We start from the raw sequence: 23,360 nt of genomic DNA, 5'->3' as shown, positions 1-23,360 counted from the left end.
CAAAACATTCATCAGCCTTGGAAGTGAGGGATCTAACATTAAGAAGTCCTAGGTATTATCACCGTCTCTTTCAAAAATGACAGGGATGGAGGAGGTCTTTATTCCAGTGGGATTTCTAAAGCAAACACCCCTATGTTTAGATTCTCCCAACCTAGATTGAGGCACAGCCACGGTCTGAATGGGGAAAACTAAACTGACTACACTGACTGTGCTAGCGACAGACTCCACCAAGCTGGCAGGCTGGCTAACAGCCTGCTGCCTAGCCTGCACCCAATCTCATTGTGGAGCTAGAGGAGTTAGAGCCCTGTCTATGTTGATAAATAAGATGAGAGCACCCCTCCAGCTAGGATGGAGTCAATCCTCAGCAGGCCAGGCATGTTCCTGTTTGTGGGTGAGTCCCAGAAAGAGGGCCAATTATCTACAAAATTCATCTTTTGGGATTGGCAGAAAACAGTTTTCAAGCAGCGATTGAGTTGTGAGACAATATACCCAAACTTTCTACACTTGCCAGTTTTAGCCTCAGCCAGCACCATCTTCAGATGAGCCTTTATGTCGGTAGCCCTGCCTCCTGGTAAACAGTGAATGATCGTTGGATGATTATTATTCAATCTAATCTTGCGGGTAATGGAGTCGCCAATGACTAGGGTTTTCAATTTGTCAGAGCTAATAGTGGCAGGCTTTGGCAGCTCAGACTGCATAACGGATGTAGGAGAGAACTTAGAAGGCACGGCCTTTGACTTCGACTCGTTGCTTAACGTGGAAAACCGGTTGAATGAGTGACACCGGTTGAGTATGCTGACAGCATTTCTTTCCAGAAGTCTTGAGAAAATTGTTGAGACTGTGTGGGGGAATTAATACTACTATATGTACTTTCTTGTGGCCAGATGCTGTTTCACTTAAACTAGCCTTGCCTAATGATTGCTTCTGAAGCTGAGATTGCAACTCGGCAATCCTCAAGATGATTGTTCTGCTGCATTTTATGAGTACAGTGACTGCATTTAGAGGGCATAAAGTTAATGCTACGACTTAGCTTTTTTGTCTGGTGGCGGTCCTATAGAACCATCTCCAGATAAACCTTCCGGGGTGAAAATGTTTAACGAAAGAAGTAGAGGGAGGACGAGCAGAGTCTGTAACTTCAGCAGAGGAGATCTCCAGATCCACACGGTCGGTCGGTATGAACCTAAGCTGACATGTGAGAGGGGACAGTTTTCTGGACATACTCTGATTTGTTGATGAAACTCTGGTTTAGACCTAGGATACTGACTATACCACTGTACATTGTTTACAGAGACAGTGTAGGTGCAGGATAATGTGATGGTATGACCCTCCACACCACCTACCATAGACCTAGTGGAATTAATGTCATCTTCAAAACTGCCATCTGTCAGAAAAGGAAAAATGTGTCTATTTTTGATAGCTTTTTTGTCAACTATCAAATATATGGTCAAATTTGTCAAATTGAATACAGCACTCACAAACAAGGACTTTCAGGCAGAATTGAATATCTCTCTCTATAGCAATCTTTCCGTCTTGCTGATTGGAGAAAATGTAGCTCCACCTGCTGCCAAAGACAGGGGGGGTGGTGAACAACCAACCTTTTTCTGTGTGTGCAATGCAATCCTTGCTTAATGTACTTAATATACATTAAACTAATGTATTTAGTTTGAACGAATCCAGACCATTCATTTTATACTGCATTATCAAGAAAAAGTGAATTAATGGCAGCAGCTAATGGGGATCCATAATACATTTAAATGCAAATACAGAAATTAAGCTAGATTTAGGGTTTAAGTTATGGCTCGGGTTAGGATTGGTCTCGGATGTGGATCAGGGTTTGGTTACAATGGAGTTCTGGACATTTTAATGTGCCTGTTGATGACTTCTTCCCCGCATTCTGTTTTTGTACAGTATTTCTGGGTTTCCTGTCACTGTGGGAATCAGAGCACAGTAGTACAGAGCAGAGTCTGTCACTTCAGCTGAGGAGATCTCCAGATCCACACGTTTGGCCTTTTTGTCATGATTTAGAGTGAACCCTGGTGTTTTCCCAGGCATATATTCCATAACCAGTAACTGTGGTGCTGATTTCAGATAATGACGATACCATTGAAGATAGCTGCCAGAGGAGTAGTTACAAGAGAGAGTAACTCTGTCCCCGTCCAAAGCCAGCACTGCATCAGTGTAGGGTGTTATTTCCTGTGGAGAACTGAGACCTGTAAAACATATTATTACATGATGTAATACTCTACACACACATGAATGATTGAATTAATTTCAAAAGCAGTTTAAAGAGAAAACATTTTCAAGGTAAAAACAAAACATGTATTCTCATGTCTTGCATCATCTTTATATTATTTGATTCGAAAAACAAATATACCTTAACATAATAACACTCATTTTCAATAAAAATGTAATTGCTTACCAATCAAGTCAAAGAAGAGTAAAAGTGAACAGAACAACATTGTAGATGGCAGGATGAGTAGAATAAGCACCAACTGTTGATGAAAAGCACAGCATCAACTGTCTATGTTCTTCATGGAAGTATCATGTTTTATCTTGAGGATTAATAATCTAATCCTGAGTTTTATACTCTAGCTCCTCCTACTGACTATGTAGAATCAAACAATAAGGTGTTATATAGATTTGAAAGCAGTTGACAAAGTATTTATGCAAGAAACTCCATTTGATGGCGCTGTGGTCAAACAAAGGAAAGCAGATGTTTGTAAAACCACAAACGGAGAGGTCTGTATTCTGCTGATTGCTGAGTCAGTGACTTATGTGTCTCTGTGGACATTACAACACAGCAGTACAGAGCAGAGTCTTTCCCTTCAGCAAAGGAGCTCTCCAGATCTGCCTGAGTTTTCCCTTTATTCATTTCTACAGTGAGGCGAGGGTGCAGAAAGTTAAATAATTGTGTGGCCATACTGTATCTGAGGTTAGATGCTTGGGATAATTTCCAACAGGAGAATATATTATCATGAGTAAACCCCACCCCTGCCCTAAAATATGCATAAGAGTTTAACGTGAGCTGTCAGATTATTGTACGGTGTTTCTGGGTTTCCTGTCACTGTGGGCTCTATGGCACAGTAGTACAGAGCAGAGTCTGTCACTTGAGCAGAGGAGATCTCCAGATCCACACGTTTGGCTTTTTTGTCATGATTTAGTAAGAACCCTGGTGTTTTTGCAGTCATATGTTCCATGACCAGTAACAGTGGTGCTGATTGTGGATATTGTCGATACCATTGAAGAGTGACACCAGAAGAAACACCAGAAGAGTAATTACAAGAGAGAGTAACTCTTTCCCTTTCTGAAGCCACTTCTACATCACTGTAGGGTGTTATTACCTGTTCAGAACTGAGACCTGTAAAACATAAAACACATATAACATTTAATACTTTAAAACCACATTGAAGATTGAATAAATTCCAAATGCAGTGTATGCATTTGGAATTTATTCAATCTTCAAAGATAAAAATGTTGTGCATTATCTTCACATTCCTTGATTTGAAAAATAATTACACCTAAACATAAGCACCCTCAGTTTAAATGAAAATGTAATTACTTACCTATCAAGTTAAAGAAGAGTAATAGTGAACAGAACAACATTGTAGATGGCAGGATGTGTAGAATAAGCACCAACTGTTGATGAAAAGCACAGCATCAACTGGCTATGATCTAATAGCTGAGTTTTATAGTTTTAGCTCCACCTACTGAAGACGTTGAAGCAAATACATTTTATTGGTACATTTACTAGCAGTTTACAAATTATTTATGTACTGAAATCTCCACCTGATGGCGCTGTGGTCAAACATAAATAAATCAGATGCATGTAAATCTATAACTAACTGACAGGTGACAGGTCTGTATTCTGCTGAGTGCTGAGTCAGTGAGTTAAGTGTCACTGTGGACATCACAGCACAGCAGTACAGAGCAGAGTAATCTCACTTCAGCAGAGGAGATCTCCAGATCCGCACACATCTTGTCTTTGTTCAGTTTAACAGGGATGAGAAGGTTGGGAGGTCTTGCTCTCACTACAGTCCTAGAGGCAAGGAGGATGAAGAGTAGGAATTGGGGAACTGATACTGGATGCTGTTTATACCACAGTACACTCTGTATAATGAGGAGTAGTTGCAGGAAAGTTGAACATTACCACCCTCCTCTCCATACACAAAGTAAAATAAAAATAGTTTTTACCTACAGTAGTAAGCCACACCCCTGCCCTAAAATATGCATGAGAAGAGTTTATCATGAGCTGTCAGGTTTTTGTACAGGGTTTCTGGGTTTCCTGCCAATGTGGGCTGCAAGGCGCAGTAGTACAGAGCAGAGTCTGTTACATCAGCAGAGGAGATCTCCAGATCCACACGGGTTCTCTCATCGTTCAGTTTAGCAGTCATTCTTGGGTATGGAGGAGTAGCTTCCACTACAAGTGGAGTTGCAGTGTGTGTGAGGAGGAGGAGGAATTGGGGTGCTGATCCAGGGTACTGTCTGTACCACTGGAGATTATCAGCCTTTACTGTATAGTTACAGGAGATTTTAACTCTGCTACCCTCTAAATAATACTCCTCGGGACTGGTTGGAGTAATATCATCCTCTAAAGTATAACCTACAAGGGCTGAAATCAGTAGAATATAACAGAGTAGCATCATGGTCTATGTTACAGAACAGACATAAATGTGTTATTTAGAAAACAGCAAAGCCAAAACACTGCTATGACTCTGAAATGATAAGTAGGCATATACAATGTTGCTCCTCCTCTTTACATAGGTTCTGAAACACACCCACCAGGTTTCTTGTCAAAAAGAAAAACCTTGAGATGTACCATCTCCTGTAGGTCATTTCATGTACGTATAGAATGTGTCAGGTTAGGTTTTTGTACAGCGTTTGTAGGTTTCCTTTCACTGTGGGCATCAGGACACAGTAGTACATAGCAGAGTCTTCCTCTTCAGCAGAGTAGATGTCCAGATCAGAACGGTTATTCTCATCATTCAGTTTGACTGACAGTCGAGGATCCAGACCTGGAGCTTGTGATGGAGACCCGACACCATGCAGGATAAGCAGGATATACTGAGGAGCTGATCCAGGGTCCTGGAGATTCCATTGAAGAGAGACTGCAGATGAGTAGGTGCATGAAAGTGTAATATTACTACCTGCTGGAGCATACACCTCCTCTCTGATTGGTTCAATGGTCTGACCATTACTGTCACCTACAAGAGATGTAAAATGTTATTATTCTATTATTACTCTGTTATAAATACATGTTCAACGCATCAACATTTTTTATAAGCTAAGTAAGGTAGTTTACTTACATGCAAGTACTAAAAGCAAAATAAATGTGGGGATTGACATTGTGGCTGAAACTGGAAGATAAAATGATAACACACAGCACAAGATTTGTGTATACTAAACTAACATCCTCCTCCTTCTAGTTCTGAATGGACCATCTCTTCTCAAACCTTTGAAGCCCCACCCCAAAATACAGAGAGTTGTCCGATGAGCTGAAGTAACAGCAGACTTCTTGCTGCTGCTTGATTCCACTGTCACATCCTCAAAATGCAGGGCAGCACTGAAATATGATAACCTTAGTCTCCCCCTTTAAATTAGATAAAACTGTGTTATTTATCTCCATATATTTTCTGGATTTTAGGGCAACAGAGTTGCTTGATGCAAGATCTGCAAGATATTCATTTATTCAACATGTGGCGTTCATTCATTCACTGCTTATGTTGTTTTCCCATTTAAATCTACAATCTAAAGTATAAATCTGCAACATCATCAGATAGCCATTAAAAATGTGTATTTTATGTTTTATTGTTCATTGAAAATCAAACATTTTTCATTTTCAGTTGATTTGTCTATACAAGGTAATGATGAAATTCAAAATGAGCTTGATAGCTTTTTACAGTGTTTTTTTGTTCAGGTTTTGGGACAGTGTGTGAATGTTTCCTGTCCATGTGGGCTGCATGGCACAGCAGAGGAGATCTCTAAATCCACACGGGTTCTCTCGTCTTTCAATTTAACAGACAGTCGAGGATCTTCAGGTTTATCTTTCACTACAGAGGGGTTTGAGGACACTCCAGTGAGGAGGAGGAATATGGGAGATGATCCAGGGTACTGTTGATACCACTGGAGAGTACTAGCAGAGGAGTAGTTACAGGACAGATTTATGACATCACCCTCCAACCCAAACACCTTATCTGTTGTTGGAGTAATGTCATTATTAACATGACTGCCACCTGGAAAACAGTTATGAAAACAGGAATTACTATCATAAAATTATCATAAAAATCTCATCTTTATTTAGTTTATTAAAAAGTGACAAAAGATCCTCCACTCTCAAGTAACTACATTGGATATGAAGAATAGTATCAAACTCACCCACTAGTGCAAATATTAAAATGTATCCTAGTAACATGCTGGTAAGTGTTATTTAACACAGTGAAAACAGTGAACACAAGTATAGTTATGACAGAATGACTCCCCTGGTTTCTCACTGTCAGCTATAAAAGGCATTTATTTTCCTTTACCTCAATTATATAACACCTCCCAGTGACTTAAAAAACCACAAGTCCTGTATACACACACCCACATGCACACAGTGTTTTTGTAAGGAGGCTGTCTATCCTGTTGTCACAGTGGGCCTCAGAGCACAGTAGTACACAGCAGAGTCAGACAACTGCAACCTCTGGATCATCAAGGGGACTGATTGTGTCTTGGCATTTAGACTTGCATTGAATCTCTCCTTGAACCCTGCAGCATTGTCTCCAGATCCAAAAGAATAACGGCTCAGCATTTGTTTAGGGAAGTCATTAGCTTCTTGTTTGAACCAAAATAGATATACATCATTATTAGCACTGGTGTTATATTGACAACTCAGTTTTACCAGTCCTCCTTCTGTAGCAATGACACCTTCTGGTTGCTGTTGAACATGGTCTCCTGTACACTCTGGAAGACAAACAAAGATAAAGTGAGTGATGATGAAAGTTGAAATTACATAGATGATGATTATATAACCAATGAGTGAAAAGGTTCCATCATACCGAAGCAGAATACATCAAGAACCAGCCAGATGATCAGACAGAGTACCATGGTTATACAGAACACACTGAGAGTGACTGTGAGTTACAGTAAGAGGTAGAGATCCTCTCTCGCTCTTCCATGTCCATCTCAGCCTTTATATCACCATCAACTGACAGACATGAAGGAGGAGCCTGTTCAGAGACAGGGAAGATTGTATAGAAATGTATGAGTCAATATTACATTAGCACTCTCTGCAGTACATCAGACAAAGTGTAAAGCCTACATGTCTAGCTCATATGATATGATTAGCCTAAAGGAATTTACAATGACTTAAAAGTTCCATGAAGTAAGTATGATTCATTTATTTATATGAAGAAGATTTAAGAAGAAGTTTTAAAACATACAGATATTATATTATAATTAATGTACAAACACTCATGTAATCTACAGAGTTTCAAATTCAGGTCTACTACTGTACATAATGTATATTAAAATTTGTGAACCAAAAAGTTGTGAGTTTGAATCACATCAGGGACAAATTTAGCATTTGAACTAATAACACATTTTCAATTACTTACACATTTTTTTGGTACTTTGCAACGACTTAGCTAACCCTTCCCCAAACACTTACCTTAACCCAATAACCTAACTCCTAAACTTAACCCTTACCTTAACCCTAACCTAGCCTGACACCTAACTAGAATTCATAACATATATTATGTTTTTGCAAATTCATAACATGTAGTACGTTTTGCAAATTCGTAATTTATACTACACATTGGATATCTCGGATTTACATACATTTGAATTATTCTGTATCTTAGACCAGGTTGTTATACAGTAGAAACTGAGGAGCCTGGTTAGAATAATGCCGGTACCAGTAAAGGTAAATATATAATTTCTGCTTATATCAAATGAGCAGCTCTGAGTCACAGGTATTCCCTCTGTACTGATCACTTCATTCTTTACAGGAGGAATGTGATCCCCAGCAATCTGTCCTGTAAAGAGAATATAGAAACAAAATAAATTGACAGACGTTTAAAAAAAGTAACTTCCATCAGCAATACAGGCTCACTTATAACATGTTGTAAGGCTCACCTGTACACTCAAAGATTGTTTGGATCACGCGGAATGGGATTTGTTCCGGGTAGCTTCTGAGAATATTATGGACATGTACACCGAGACGGTCACTGAGTTTATCAAGAAGTGTACAGGATATGTTGTACCCACTGTAACTATTATAACCTACCCTAACCAGAAATCATGAATAGATGGCAGCATTCACGCAAAACTGAAAGCACAAACCACCGCATTTTTCCATTGCAAGGTGACGGGGAATATGGCAGAATACAAACAGTGTAGTTGTTCCCTCTGCAAGGAAATCAAACAGGCAAACATCAATACCGAGACAAAGTGGAGTCGCAATTCAATGGCTCAGACACAGGGTATGTGGCAGGGTCTACAGAAAATCATGTACTACAAAAGGAAAACCAGTCACATCGCTGACCCAAACGTCTTGTTGCAAGACAGATGCCGGCCCAGATGGCATCCCTAGCCGTTTCCTCAAAGCATGCGCGCACCAGCTGGCTGGTGTGTTTAAGGACATATTCAATCTCTCCCTATCGCAGTCTGCGGTCCCCACATGCTTCAAGATAGCCACCATTGTTCCTGTACCCAAGAATGCAAAGGTTACTGACCTAAATGACTATCGCCCCATAGCACTCACTTCTGTCATCATGAAGTGCTTTGAGAGAGTAGTCAAGGATTATATCACCTCCACCTTACCTGTCACCATAGACCCACTTCCATTTGCCTACAGCACCCAATAGGTCCACAGATGATGCAATCACCATCACACTGCACAATGCCCTATCCCATCTGGACAAGAGGAATACCTATGTAAGAATGCTGTTTATTGACTATAGCTCAGCATTCCACACCATAGTACCCTCCAAGCTCATCATTAAGCTTGAGGCCCTGGGTCTCAACCTTGCCCTGTGCAATTGGGAATTGTGTCCCGGACTTCCCCCACGTGGTGAAGGTAGGAAACAACATCTCCACTTTGCTGATCCTCAACACTGGGGCCCCACAAGGGTGTGTGCTCAGCCCCCTACTGTCCTCCCTGTTCACCCATAACTGTGTGGCCATTCACACCTCCAACTCAATCATCAAGTTTGCAGACAACACAACAGTAGTAGTGTTGATTACCAGCAATGACGAGACAGCCTACAAGGAGGAGGTAAGGGCTCTCGGGAGTGTGGTGTCAGGAAAACAACCTCTCACTCAACGTCAACAAAACAAAGAAAATGATCGTGGACTGTAATACCTGTAATACCTTATGTAATACCTTATGTTTCACTGAATCGTGGCTAAATGACGACATTGAAAACATTCAGCTGGTATATATATACGTTGCACCGGCTAGATAGAACAGCACACAGTAAGATGAGGAGGGCAGTCTGTGTATATTTTTAAACACCACTTGCCAAGAGTTTCCATTTTTTTCATGGCTGTTTATTTGCCACCACAGATGGATGCTGACACTAAGACCGCAATCAGTCAACTGTATAAGGAAATAAGCAAACAGAAAACCACTCACCCAGAGGTGGCGCTACTAGTGTCCGGGGACTTTAATGCAGGGAAACTTAAATCTGTTTGACCTAATTTCTATCAATATTGGCTACCCAGACTATTTGCATTGTGTTCTGCTCCCCCCTACCCGCCAACCTCCTATTTTACGCTGCTGCTTCTCTCTGTTCATTATCTATGCATTGTCACTTTAAATATACCTACATGTACATATTACCTCAATTAGCCTGACTAACCTGTGCCCCCACACATGACTCTGAACCGGTACCACCTGTTATTTTCACTGTCATTTTACAGATTTAAATATATATATATATATACATATATATATATATACTTCTTTACTCATCTATTATTTACCTAATACTTATTTTTTTCTTAAAAATTCCACTGTTTAGGGCTTGTAAGTAAGCATTTCACTGTGAGGTGAAATACCTGTTGTATTCGGCGCAGGTGACAAAAAAATAACAGATTTGATTTGGTCAGGTCCAACAAACTCATCTTAAACAAGTAATTTATGAGTGTACTAGTTTTTGTACATCCTCTCAGAGACTCTGTTTCACCCTCATTTGGGGGGTGTACTCCTCCTTGTTAGGAGTCCCACTATCTCCGGATACCATTGCTGCAGAGGAAACAATATAATAAAAGTGATTGAAGCTTATTTTTTAAGACTTTTTAGAAATCAACTTAATTATTGACATTTGAATGACAAGGGGACTGATTTTGATGCTGAATTAAATTCAGTTAAATTGAAATGGGCATCGGATCTCCCCTGGAATTCAATGGCATTATCCAGAACTAACCCGCTTCAGCAAATACTTTGTGAAATCATTAGCTCCCTGCTTGTACCAGAACAGGTCTAGATTTCTGTCCACAGTATCCAATTGACAGCCCAATGTGACCTATTCTCCCTCAGTAGCGATCACATCTCCTGGTGGCTGAATGACTGAGTCTTCTCCTCTGCATTCTGGAAAATAATGTAATACACATTTGTATTAGGGAGAATATAATCAAGCAACATGATTGAGGGAAAAAATATGCAGAAAATTAATACTAGCATTACACAAATTGTTTTTTTAAATTAACCTCTACAGGATCAGTGGGTCCCCCACAGGATGGTTGAGCTAACGTAGGCTAATGCTATTAGCATGAGATTGTAAGTAACAAGAAAATATCCCAGGACATTGACATATCTGATATGGGCAGAAAGCTGCTGCCATCATTATGGCCTTTCACTTGCATTTCAAAGATGATTGTACAAAGAAATGTAATATCTTTTACCAGATCTAATGTGTTTTTTCTCCTACATTAATTTCACATTTCCACAAACTTCAAAGTGTTTCCTTTCAAATGGTATCAAGAATATGCATATCCTTACTTCAGGTCCTGAGCAACAGGCAGTTAGATTTGGGTCTGTCATTTTAGGCGAAAATTGAAAAAAAGGTTCAGATCCTTAAGATTAACTCTGCCTTAGAAAGCATTGAGGACGAGCTTACACCAGGCTCTCTAAGAGTGTAACGGCCGTTGTTGGTGGAAGAAGGTGAGGACCAAGGTGCAGTGTGGTATGTGTCCATATTTATTAAAATGAAAACGGAAATAACAAAAAATACCAAAGAGTAACGACCGAAAACAGTTCTGGCTGGTGCAGACACACAACAGAAAACAATCACCCACGAAACACAATAGAAAACAGGCTCCCTAAATATGTTTCTCAATCAGGGACAACGATTGGCAGCTGCCTCTGATTGAGAACCATACCAGGCCAAACACAGAAATAGCAAATCATAGAAAAACGAACATAGACAACCCACCCAACTCACGCCCTGACCATACTAAAACAAAGACATAACAAAAGCACTAAGGTCAGAACGTGACAGAGTCTTATATAACACTATCAAATAGTTTTTGTAAGGGGGTTGTACTGTATATCCTGTTGTCACAGTGGGCTTCAGAGCACAGTAGTACTCAGCAGAGTCAGACAGATGTACCCTCTGGATCGTCAAAGGGACTGATTTGGTGATGGAATTGAGATTGGCATCAAATATCCACTTGAATCTATCATCAATACCCCCTGGTCCAATTACATCCTTCTGCAAAACATATTCAGGGAAATCATTTGTGGATTTAATGTACCAGAAGATGGAGCTGATAAACTGGTGTTATATTTATAGCTGAGAGACATCTTCTCCTTCATAAGCAGTCACTTCTCTCTTCGACTGAGTAACACAGTCTGCTGCTCTGCATTCTGGAAACAAAGAAGAATGCCATGGGACTTTAAGGTTCTATATGACATTTTTGTGGAACATGTGTTAGTCACATCATATCTAATTGATCTTTGGATAGTTCTTCGTGGTCTGCGTAGTCAGGTTTTTGGAAGTTTATTATAGGTGAAAAAATAAAAACTATGAAGTTCTATCTGCGTAAACCCATTTCAACTTGGTGCTATAAGGTTTTATCTGCAATCCAAACACAAGCCTGAGCAAATAAAGACAGACCAATCAGAACACGTCTTTGCCATCTCTCTCTAAGTATGGTCTAAGCTGATCTGGCCAGCAATAATGGCATGCAAGCAAAATAACAACACTGTCAGAAGTCTCAAAGTAAATGATGTTGTCACATCGTTGTTCAGTGATGATAGTAATTTTCATGATGATCATAATACATTTCCTAATGTATTTGATGAGGTGTTACTACTCTATCTTGGTCAAATAGTATTATCATATTATTTATGTATTCAAATAGCTACAGTTTTCTGAATTAGACATGTTCAGTTTTTAAGAAGTGTCAGATAGAACCAAGATTGACATTTCAGAGGAGTAAGGTTCTATCTGTAATTGAAACACCCTAAACAAACTGACTTACAAATGTCTCAGGATTTTGATAATCTGCACTTTAGGTACCTTTTAAGGTTATAATGTTAATGGGTTAAGAAGGAAGAATTAATTCTGAACAGTTCTGAGATGTCGAATGTGAAGCTTTGATGCTCCAATTACTTTGCTTTGCTCAGAAAGAATCCCACAGAGCACAGTAGTACACAGCAGAGTCAGACAGCTGCACCCTCTGGATCGTCAAGGGGACTGATTTGGTTTTGGCATCTAGATCGGCATGAAATCTCTCCTTGAACTCAGTAGCATTGTCCCTAGTTCCAAAATTGAACCTCATAAGCATATACTTGAGGTAGTCGTTTGCTTGCTGTTTGTACCAGAATAGATATGGATTTGGATCGTCTGTTTCATAATGACAGACAAGTGTTATTTGTCCTCCTTCAGCAGCCGTCTCAACTCCTTTTGGCTGTAACACTCTGTCTCCTCTGCATTCTGGAGAGAAATTATATAAGTAGAAAAATAAAGGGTGTTTGATGATTTATACCCATTAAATCATTGGGAGCATATAAAGTGAGCAACTTTCTCTGTTTTTCAAATCAAATCAAAAAATGTGTCATACCCCAACAAAATGCAGAAAGAATCAGAATATTCTTCAACCAAGATTCCATGTCGACTGTGAGGTATGTAGGTAAGGAGAGAGCAAACACACTTGTATGTGTCAAAAGCTTTTGAAACCACTTCTTTAACTCTGCCTTAGGAAGCATTGAGGAGGGGCTTCCACTAGGCTCTCTAAGATTCTTACATCACACTATAAAATAGTTTTTGTAATGAGGCTGTATATCCTGTTATCACAGTGGGCCTCAGAGCACAGTAGTACACAGCAGAGTCAGACAGCTGCACCCTCTGGATCGTCAAGGGGACTGACTTGGAGTCTGCATCGAGATGGGCATCAAATCTATCCTTGAACTCAGTTGCATTTTTACTTCCAAAAGGAAAACGGCCCAACATGAACTCTGGGAATCCATTTAATTCATGCTTGTACCAGAACAGGTTGAGATTTCTAGTATCATCTGATTCAAATTGACAGTCCAGTGTGATCTGTTCTCCCTCAGTAGTGATCACATCTCCTGGTGGCTGAATGACTGAATCTTCTCCTCTGCATTCTGGAAAATAATGTAATACACATTTGTATTAGGAGGAAAATAATCAAGCAACATGATTGAGTGAATGAAAATGTATGAATTTAATACTGGTAGTATTGTACTGAAAAATATGTTACAAATTGGAAAAAGTATATTATAATACCATAACAACATGCAGCAAGAATCAGTAAATTACTCAGCCAGGGTCCCATGTCTGCTACTGTGAGATCAATGGGAGAAGACTAAAACCACTCTGATGTAGCTAGGCCGTGATGGCACCATGAAATCCTTCTCTCCTCCTCTTTTTGCACATTGTCAAACATTGAGAATCCTGAGGCAAACACTCTACAAAATTCAGCCTGGAATGAAACCTCCACTGCATCTCATCTGTATTGCTCCCTTCTGAATAACAATCTCTTCTCAGGACATACTGAGGAGAGTTCCAAGCTAACTGGATATACCCGAAGAGATCAGGAGATGGACTTCTGCTTGTAGTGTAGTTACAGCTGAGTGTTACCAGTCCTCCTTCAAGGGCAGTAACATGTCCACTCTGCTGGTGAACAGCCTCTTCACCTTTGCATTCTGAAAAAACATATTTTGAGGTTTTATAATACATAATATCCTAAGGTTCATAGAATGAGAGTGTAGAAAGGAGAAGCACTATACTGTACCATAAAAGCATGCAGCCAGGATAAGTAAAGTATTCCTAAGCCAATGTGCCATGATGATTCATGTATAGAGGAAGAGTAGACTGTTACAGATTTTATGTTCCATCCACTGTAGGAGCTCTGCAGTACGGGAGAAGCTTATTGTATATTCAATTATTTAGTTAAACAGCAAGAGGGATTCCTAGTTAAATTTGATATATTTGGAACCATGAAATATCTCGTTTACATAATGTTCTTATACAAGTCATTTGAAAATTATAATTTGTCAGTTGTTATGGAGTTTGAAGTAATATATTTACTGTTCAGGCCAAATTGAGCTCATCTGACAAATAATATAAAATCTTGTATCCATTGAGGATTTGCAACAAAATCAGAAAGAAAGGCATAGTCCACAGTAGCCTATGGATCAGTCCAATATAGACCTTCGCTATGCTGCCCAATGCCACAAATAGTTCTCCTTACTATGCATTAATACCCTCTACAGTCTAAGCCCTGTCTTATCTGAGGGAGGGGGTTGTACTAAGATACATGGAATTGTTTTAAGAAGGTCTGACAAAGCAACATTTGGTTATTTGATTTTGAATTTTAAGATCCCTTGAAGTATTAAAGAAATATAAGACAAAAACATTTTGATTTAAATGTTTTCTTTGGTCTTGATGCAATTAGCCCATACAAATGCATTGACTAACACTACATGGAACAAAAAAATACAGCAGTCTGTCAAATAAGTGAAAAGGATTTTTTTTCTGAACTGTCTGTCCGATATCTGAGACATTTAAGAAAGATCAGGATTTCTGTTTTTTTTAACATGTATTTTTTGGGGCATTAAACAGTCTCCATATATAATTCTATATATTTCAACTGGTACCTTCAGACGAGTCTTGAGGCCTGTGGGCATCGTAAACCAAAACAACCAATATATACCCTCTTCACTGTCTCAACATCGACAGTGAAGAGGCGACTCTGGGATGCTGGCCTTCTTGGCAGAGTTCCTCTGTCCAGTGTCTGTGTTTTTTTGCCCATCTTAATCTTTTCTTTGTATTGGCCAGTCTGAGATATGGCTTTTCTTTGCAACTCTGCCTAGAAGGCCAACATCCCGGAGTCGCCTCTTCACTGTTGACGTTGAAACTAGTGTTTTGCGGGTACTATTTAATGAAGCTGCCAGGTGAGGGCTTATGATGCGTCTGTTTCTCAAACCAGGCACTCTAATCTACATGTCCTCTTGCTCAGTTGTGCACCGGGGCTTCCCACTCCTCTTTCTATTCTGGTTAGAGACAGTTTGCACTGTTCTCTGAAGGGAGTAGTACACAGCATTGTACCAGATCTTCAGTTTCTTGGCAATTTCTCACGTGGAAAAGCCTTAATTTCTAAGAACAAGAATAGACTGATGAGTTTCAGAAGAAAACTGCCAGTTTGAGCCTGTAATCGAACCCACAAATGCTGATGCTCCAGATACTCTAAATAAGACCAGTTTTATTGCTTCTTTAATCAGAACAACAGTTTTCAGCTGTGCTAATATAATTGCAAACAGGTTTTCTAGTGATCAATTAGCCTTTTAAAATGATAAACTTGGATTAGCTAACTCAACGTGCCATTGGAACATAGGAGTGATGGTTGCTGATAATGGGCCTCTGTATGCCTATGTAGATATAACATAAAAATCTGCCTTTTCCAGCTACAATAGTCATTTACAACATTAACAATGTCTACACTGTATTTCTGATCAATTTGATATTTTAACGGCCAAAAAATGTGCTTTACTATCAAAAACAACAACATTTCTAAGTGACCCCAAACTTTTGAACGGTAGTGTACCTCTCACTTCTTCCTGGAGTTAATCAAGTAGAAAACGGTCTGCCTCATAATGTGTTTCATTATTTGCGCCAACTGAAGCTAGAGTTAGGGTTAATACCAGGGTTATGGTCAATTCAGTAGGTAGACAAGAATCCCAGTTTCAAACTACTGATTTCCTTATATGAACTGTAACTCAGTAAAAGCTTTGAAATTGTTGAATGTTGCATTTATCATTTTGTTCAGTGTATAAAATAATTGGAAATTGTGAATACAAGAAGCACAAACATAATACGTGATTGTGACAAGAAAGGGTTAAAACATAATGAATGTATATTCTGTTTGGTGCGGGAAATTATTCTACAACACACCTGTAGTGGTGACATGCTGCATGCATCATTAAAAATAGTTGGAGCAAATTGATGATTCTTTACTGACACCTATTGACTCTCACTAGCAACTTACCCTTGAAAATACCTTGTTGGGCAGAATGTTGAACACAAGATGGAACTATTGTATTATTATTATTAGATATACATTTGCTTTTGAGTGTTCAGAGATAAAAGACTGTAGTTCTTCTGACTGGCATGGAAGTGACTAGAGTCTTCAGAGCTGTAAGGATACTTAAGAGTACGAAACTAGGGTATTTGATGCAGAGGTACACCATTCATGTTATACTTCATAAAAATGAAGAAGTTTGAAAGTAATTACTGATCTTGCCATGAAGTTAGGGTTATGGTTAGAATAGAGGTTTTTAGAGTTTAGGAAATATTCATTTTACTGCCTGTTGATAACTTTCTCCCTGTAATCAGATGTTCTAGGTTTCTGTACAGTATCTCTGGGTTTCCTGTCACTTTGTGTCTCAGATCACAGTAGTACAGAGCAGAGTCCGTCACTTCAGCAGAGGAGATCTTCAGATCCGTACGTTTGGCATTTTTGTCATGACTTAGAGTGAATCCTGGCGTAATATCTGCATACTCCATAACCAGTAACTGTGGTGCTGATTTGGGATGTTGTCGATACCATAGAAGTGTTACCAGAGGAGGTGTTGTTACAAGAGACAGTAACTCTGTACCTTTCTGAAGACACTTCTACATCAGTGTAGGGTGTTAATTCCTGTTCAGAACTGACACCTGTAAAACATAAAACACATATAACATTGAATACCACATTGACCACATTGAAGATTGAATTCATTCCAAATGCAGTGTAAAGATAAAAACAATTCAAAGTAAAAAAACATGCATCCTCATTTAATGCATTATCATTATAATCTTTGATTTGAAACATAAATACACCTAAACATAGTCAAATCAGTTTAAATGAAAATATTAATACTTAATACTGATACCAAGTATCAGATGAAAGAAGAGTGATAGTGAACAGAACAACATTGTAGATGGCAGGATGTGTAGAATAAGCAACAGCTGCTGATGAAAAGCACAGCATCAACTGACTATAATCATCACGGTAGTATCATGTTTTATCTTGAGGATTCATAATCTAATCTAATCAATAGATAGTATAGAATACAGTATATACATATGAGATGAGTAATGCAAGATACAGTGCCTTGCGAAAGTATTCGGCCCCCTTGAACTTTGCGACCTTTTGCCACATTTCAGGCTTCAAACATAAAGATATAAAACTGTATTTTTTTGTGAAGAATCAACAACAAGTGGGACACAATCATGAAGTGGAATGACATTTATTGGATATTTCAAACTTTTTTAATATTATAACAAATCAAAAACTGAAAAATTGGGCGTGCAAAATTATTCAGCCCCCTTCAGTTAATACTTTGTAGCGCCACCTTTTGCTGCGATTACAGCTGTAAGTCACTTGGGGTATGTCTCTATCAGTTTTGCACATCGAGAGACTGACATTTTTTCACATTCCTCCTTGCAAAACAGCTCGAGCTCAGTGAGGTTGGATGGAGAGCATTTGTGAACAGCAGTTTTCAGTTCTTTCCACAGATTCTCGATTGGATTCAGGTCTGGACTTTGACTTGGCCATTCTAACACCTGGATATGTTTATTTTTGAACCATTCCATTGTAGATTTTGCTTTATGTTTTGGATCATTGTCTTGTTGGAAGACAAATCTCCGTCCCAGTCTCAGGTCTTTTGCAGAATCCATCAGGTTTTCTTCCAGAATGGTCCTGTATTTGGCTCCATCCATCTTCCCATCAATTTTAACCATCTTCCCTGTCCCTGCTGAAGAAAAGCAGGCCCAAACCATGATGCTGCCACCACCATGTTTGACAGTGGGGATGGTGTGTTCAGGGTGTTGCTTTTACGCCAAACATAACGTTTTGCATTGTTGCCAAAAAGTTCAATTTTGGTTTCATCTGACCAGAGCACCTTCTTCCACATGTTTGGTGTGTCTCCCAGGTGGCTTGTGGCAAACTTTAAACTACACTTTTTATGGATATCTTTAAGAAATGGCTTTCTTGCCACTCTTCCATAAAGGCCAGATTTGTGCAATATACAACTGATTGTTGTCCTATGGACAGAGTCTCCCACCTCAGCTGTAGATCTCTGCAGTTCATCCAGAGTGATCATGGGCCTCTTGGCTGCATCTCTGATCAGTCTTCTCCTTGTATGAGCTGAAAGTTTAGAGGGACGGCCAGGTCTTGGTAGATTTGCAGTGGTCTGATACTCCTTCCATTTCAATATTATCGCTTGCACAGTGCTCCTTGGGATGTTTGAAGCTTGGGAAATCTTTTTGTATCCAAATCCGGCTTTAAACTTCTTCACAACAGTATCTCGGACCTGCCTGGTGTGTTCCTTGTTCTTCATGATGCTCTCTGCGCTTTTAACGGACCTCTGAGACTATCACAGTGCAGGTGCATTTATACGGAGACTTGATTACACACAGGTGGATTGTATTTATCATCATTAGTCATTTAGGTCAACATTGGATCATTCAGAGATCCTCACTGAACTTCTGGAGAGAGTTTGCTGCACTGAAAGTAAAGGGGCTGAATAATTTTGCACGCCCAAGTTTGAAATATCCGATAAATGTCGTTCCACTTCATGATTGTGTCCCACTTGTTGTTGATTCTTCACAAAAAAATACAGTTTTATATCTTTATGTTTGAAGCCTGAAATGTGGCAAAAGGTCGCAAAGTTGAAGGGGGCCGAATACTTTCGCAAGGCACTGTATGTAAACATTATTAAAGTGCCATTATTCATAATCTGATCCTGAGTTCTGCTGAGTGCTGAGTCTGTGAGTTAAGTGTCACTGTGGATATCACAGCACTGCAGGACAGAGCAGGGTCTTTCACTTCAGCAAGGAGATCTCCAGATCCACAGGTCTTCTCTTTGGTCAGTTTAATAGGAAAGTGAGTGTAGGGAGGTTTAGCTCTCACTACAGTCCTAGAGGCATGGAGGATGAAGAGGAGGAATTGGGGAGCTGATCCTGGATGCTGTTTATACCACAGTACACTGTGTGCTGAGGAGTAGTTGCAGGAAAGTTGAACATTACTACCCTCCTCTTCATACACTTCATGTTGGTTTGGCTGGATGGTCTGTTGAAAACTGTCACCCGAAAATGTGAAGAGGTGATGGATAAATCACAAGGTGGATGCATTTGAAATGAGGACAGATATTGGTATTTACTCTAAAATCCAATAATACAGATATACATTGGTTAAAAGAATGAGAAGAATACAGTCATGTACTAACCTGTCAGAGCAGAAAGTAAAGTAACTGTGTAGAGAACCATCATATTGTAGCTGAGGTTATATGCTGGAGTGAAGTCCAATAAAGTATTTTAATAATTGATTTTCTTGAACCTACAGTAGGACGAGCAGAGTCTGTCACTTCAGCAGAGGAGATCTCCAGATCCACACGGGCTCTCTCTTTATTCAAATTAACAAACATTCGAGGGTCATCGGGTTCAGCCCTTATTACAGAGGGATTTAAAGAGACTGTAGTGTAGAGGAGGAATTGGAGTGCTGATCTGGGTATTGACAATACCATTGAAGATGCAATATTTGTAAGGGTTGCGGAACTGGTGGAAGTGAAGTCAGAAGCAGCAGAGCAGAGATAGGTAATAGCCGGAGCAGTTTAATTACAAAACCCACGGCAATACAAAAGAACCTACATGGGTAGAAAACCCGACACGCACCAGTAACATAACGTACAAGCACTTACAAACAAACAATTCCACACAAGGACATGGGGGGAACAGAGGGCTAAATACACAACAATTAATGATGGAAATGGAAACCAGGTGTGTAAGAAAACAAGACAAAACAAATGGAAAATGAAAATTGGATCGACGATGGCTAGAAGACCGGTGACGCCGACCGCCAAACACCGCCCGAACAAGGAGAGGAAACGACTTCGGTGGAAGTCGTGACAATATTGATGACCCTGAGTAGTTGCAAAACAGTGTAACATTGCTTCCCTCCACGCCATATTCTGTCTCTGAAGTTGGTTTTATGTCATTTTCATAACTGCCACCTGTAATAAAGTTAAGCTTAAATTAAAATGTTGAGTTAATGGGAAATGATTCAATACAAATGAAAAGATAATCATCAGTCATTTACATTTCTTCTAGGAAGTGCTATTTACAAATGACACTTGACAGTTACCTTGAATAAACTAAAAATATGTAATGTCAGACTAATACTCACCAACAAGTGCAGAGAGGAGAAACACTGGGTAGAGAAACATGGTGATGGGTGTAACAGTGTGTTATCAGGAGGCAGAACTGAAGACATCCTACTGTTCCAGTCAGATAGAGGAGAATCATCTCTCAACCTCTCATCTTAGCTCCTCCTAGTCAGAAAATGGACCCACATTACATCAACATTATAATCTGTGATGAACAAATATGACTTAATTGATGGATAACATCTACATGATCTCTTATTATTTATATGCAGAAGCTTGCCTATTACATGGTGTTTACTACTAGGAATATATTGCAGTAAGGTTTTTGTAGTGTGTCTGGGTTTCCTGTCACTGGGGGCCTCAGAGCAGTCTGTCACTTCAGCAGAGGAGATCTCCAGATTCAGATTCTCTCCTTGTTCAGTGTAATAGGCTGTCGAAGTCCTGTGGATCACCGCTCACTTCATATGGATTACTGATAGATGTTACGAGGCAAAGGAATTGGAGACCTGATCCAGAGTACTGTCTGTACCACAGCAGACTGATTTTACTGTATAGTTACAGGAGATCTTAACTCTGCCTCCCTCTAAATAATACTCATCAGGACTGGTTGGAGTAATATCATCCTCTAAAGTATCACATGTGAAGGAGAAGAAAACAAGCATGAGACTAAACTTGAAAACCTCTTATTTTATATTTGAAGCAGCGCAATATTTATGAATGAAATAATTCCAGACCGTGTGGAAATGACTTTACATAAAACCTTACTTACCAACAAGAGCTGAAAACAGTAAGATAGAAGTGAGCAACATCATGGTGTTTAAGACAGAAAATGCAGTTACAGGACAGGGGTTAACTCAACTGTCTGATATGCAGTGTACTGTGATACGTTGTGTACTGTGATATGCAGTGTACTGTGATATGTGATATGTGATATGCCGTGTACTGAGATCTGCAGGATGTGATATGTGATATGTAATGTATGGCTGCTGTCTGTCTGTCCTGCAACTACCTCCACTGTCTCGAGGAGGAGCCATCTGCTCAGAGAAAAAGAGGTTTGTGTTGTGCTGAGGTGAGGCCCTCGGCAGAAGATAGGGAGTTATGCTGTATATCTTGGTGATTTAAATGGTATTGATTAGGGTGAAGAAGAACTGATAAAGTGAACTTCTTTAAGTGTTAAGGTGTTGTAATCTAGAGTTGGAACTGACAGATAATTAAAATATCTGAAACAGTTCACAACACGGATTGTTATCCCCTGCTTCTGTACAGTTGTTGTACAGTGTGCCTGGGTTTCCTGTCCCTGTGGGCCTCAGAGAACAGTGGTACGCAGTAACGTCTGTCACTTCAGCAGAGGAGATCTTCAGATCCACACGTTCAGCCACTTTGTCAACATTAACTGACAGTCGAGGATATGGTGAATCAGCAGTAACTATTGTCTCAGCACATGCTGAATACACTGAGAGGAGGAGGGGGAATTGGGGAGCAGATGTGTGATATTGGTGATACCATAAGACACTGCCTCCTCCAGATACTGTGTAGTTGCAGGAAAGCTTGACACTGCCACCATGTATCATATCCTCCTCAAGACTGTTGGAGAAAATTCCAACCCCAACAACTATCAAAGCTTGTGTATTCTTTTTCCAAGCTTGTACTGAAGTAATTAAACATTATCATTAGTTAAATGTATTTTACTTATCCACAAATGTTAAAAATAACAAGTTGAACAAGCACAGCATGGTTAATGTTAAAGAGACAAGCTTACAATGCACTGAGGAAAGACCTTCATGTCATACTAGCTCCTCCTCTAAACACAACACAACTCATTTTCTGAAGTGAATGAATAACAGGAATAAAAATGTTCAAGTGATTTGGTGTCCGCATTGATAATATTCTCAAATTTGTACATAATGCAAGTTTCTCCTATTATGCTAAATGTGTTTTTACTTACTCTAACAACAGTTGTTACCACAATAATCTAATCTACAGACTCTCTGCTGCCTGATAATGAACTGTGGTCTTGAAATGACCAACAAGCTCATCTAAAACAAGTACATTATCAGTGTTCTAATTTTTGTACAGCCTCTCAAAGACTTTGTATCACTGGGCGTCCTTCAGGGCACAGTAGTAGAGAGCTGTGTCTGCCAGATTTTTATCTTGAGTGTAGTTGACGTTTGGGACGTTGTAGATTCATATTGATTGTTAGGGATATGGTCAACAGTATTTACTCTGGCATCTTTATACTGTAGGTACTGAGGTGCCTGGTTATAGTATTGTTGGTACCAGTAAAGGTAGATGACATTGCTGCTTGTTTCGTATGTACATCTCAGAGACACTGATGATCCCTCAGTGGGGGTGTACTCCTCCTTATCAGGAGTCACACTGTCTCCACATACCATTCCTGCAGAGGAAAAAATGATAATAAAGCTGATTTAAAAACACATTTTAATGACTTCAATCAAAATATGTTTTACTACCAATACCATAATGTAATAATCTGATAAGGATGCAAGGAGTTCAAATGTTTTGGTGTTGTTTACCTGTAGTCATAATCAGAATGATCAATACACTGATTGATATCTCAATCTTCAGACTGGTGTTGGCATTCGTTCACTCTCCTCTGAAATGTTCTTCTGTGTGTCACTGTGTGAGGTGTACATCCCTGCTAACATCACACCCACCATAGAAGTAAGGCTTGCATTTTTTCTACACA

At 39.5% G+C, this 23,360-nt stretch overlaps 2 long non-coding RNA genes and 1 pseudogene across 2 annotated transcripts; all 3 read right to left on the bottom strand.

The window, feature by feature from the left end:
* Window positions 1-2,096: 2,096 nt before the first annotated feature.
* Window positions 2,097-3,965, bottom strand: LOC149982056 (uncharacterized). Its single transcript, XR_016482530.1, has 2 exons — window positions 3,564-3,965; window positions 2,097-2,210 (listed from the first exon to the last, which is right to left on the bottom strand). It is a non-coding gene; the product is annotated as an uncharacterized LOC149982056 (long non-coding RNA).
* Window positions 3,966-6,612: 2,647 nt separating this feature from the next.
* LOC118965628 (uncharacterized) lies at window positions 6,613-7,204 on the bottom strand. The gene is made up of 3 exons (XR_016482534.1): window positions 7,035-7,204; window positions 6,878-6,939; window positions 6,613-6,756 (listed from the first exon to the last, which is right to left on the bottom strand). It is a non-coding gene; the product is annotated as an uncharacterized LOC118965628 (long non-coding RNA).
* A 9,586-nt stretch (window positions 7,205-16,790) lies between these two features.
* Window positions 16,791-19,915, bottom strand: LOC149982055 (uncharacterized; annotated as a pseudogene).
* Between the last annotated feature and the right edge of the window lie 3,445 nt (window positions 19,916-23,360).

Source organism: Oncorhynchus mykiss, chromosome 8 (assembly GCF_057628025.1).
Source record: "Oncorhynchus mykiss isolate SJ-2025 chromosome 8, ASM5762802v1, whole genome shotgun sequence".
Lineage (NCBI taxonomy): Eukaryota > Metazoa > Chordata > Actinopteri > Salmoniformes > Salmonidae > Oncorhynchus > Oncorhynchus mykiss.
This window is presented reverse-complemented; position numbering and strand designations above follow the sequence as displayed.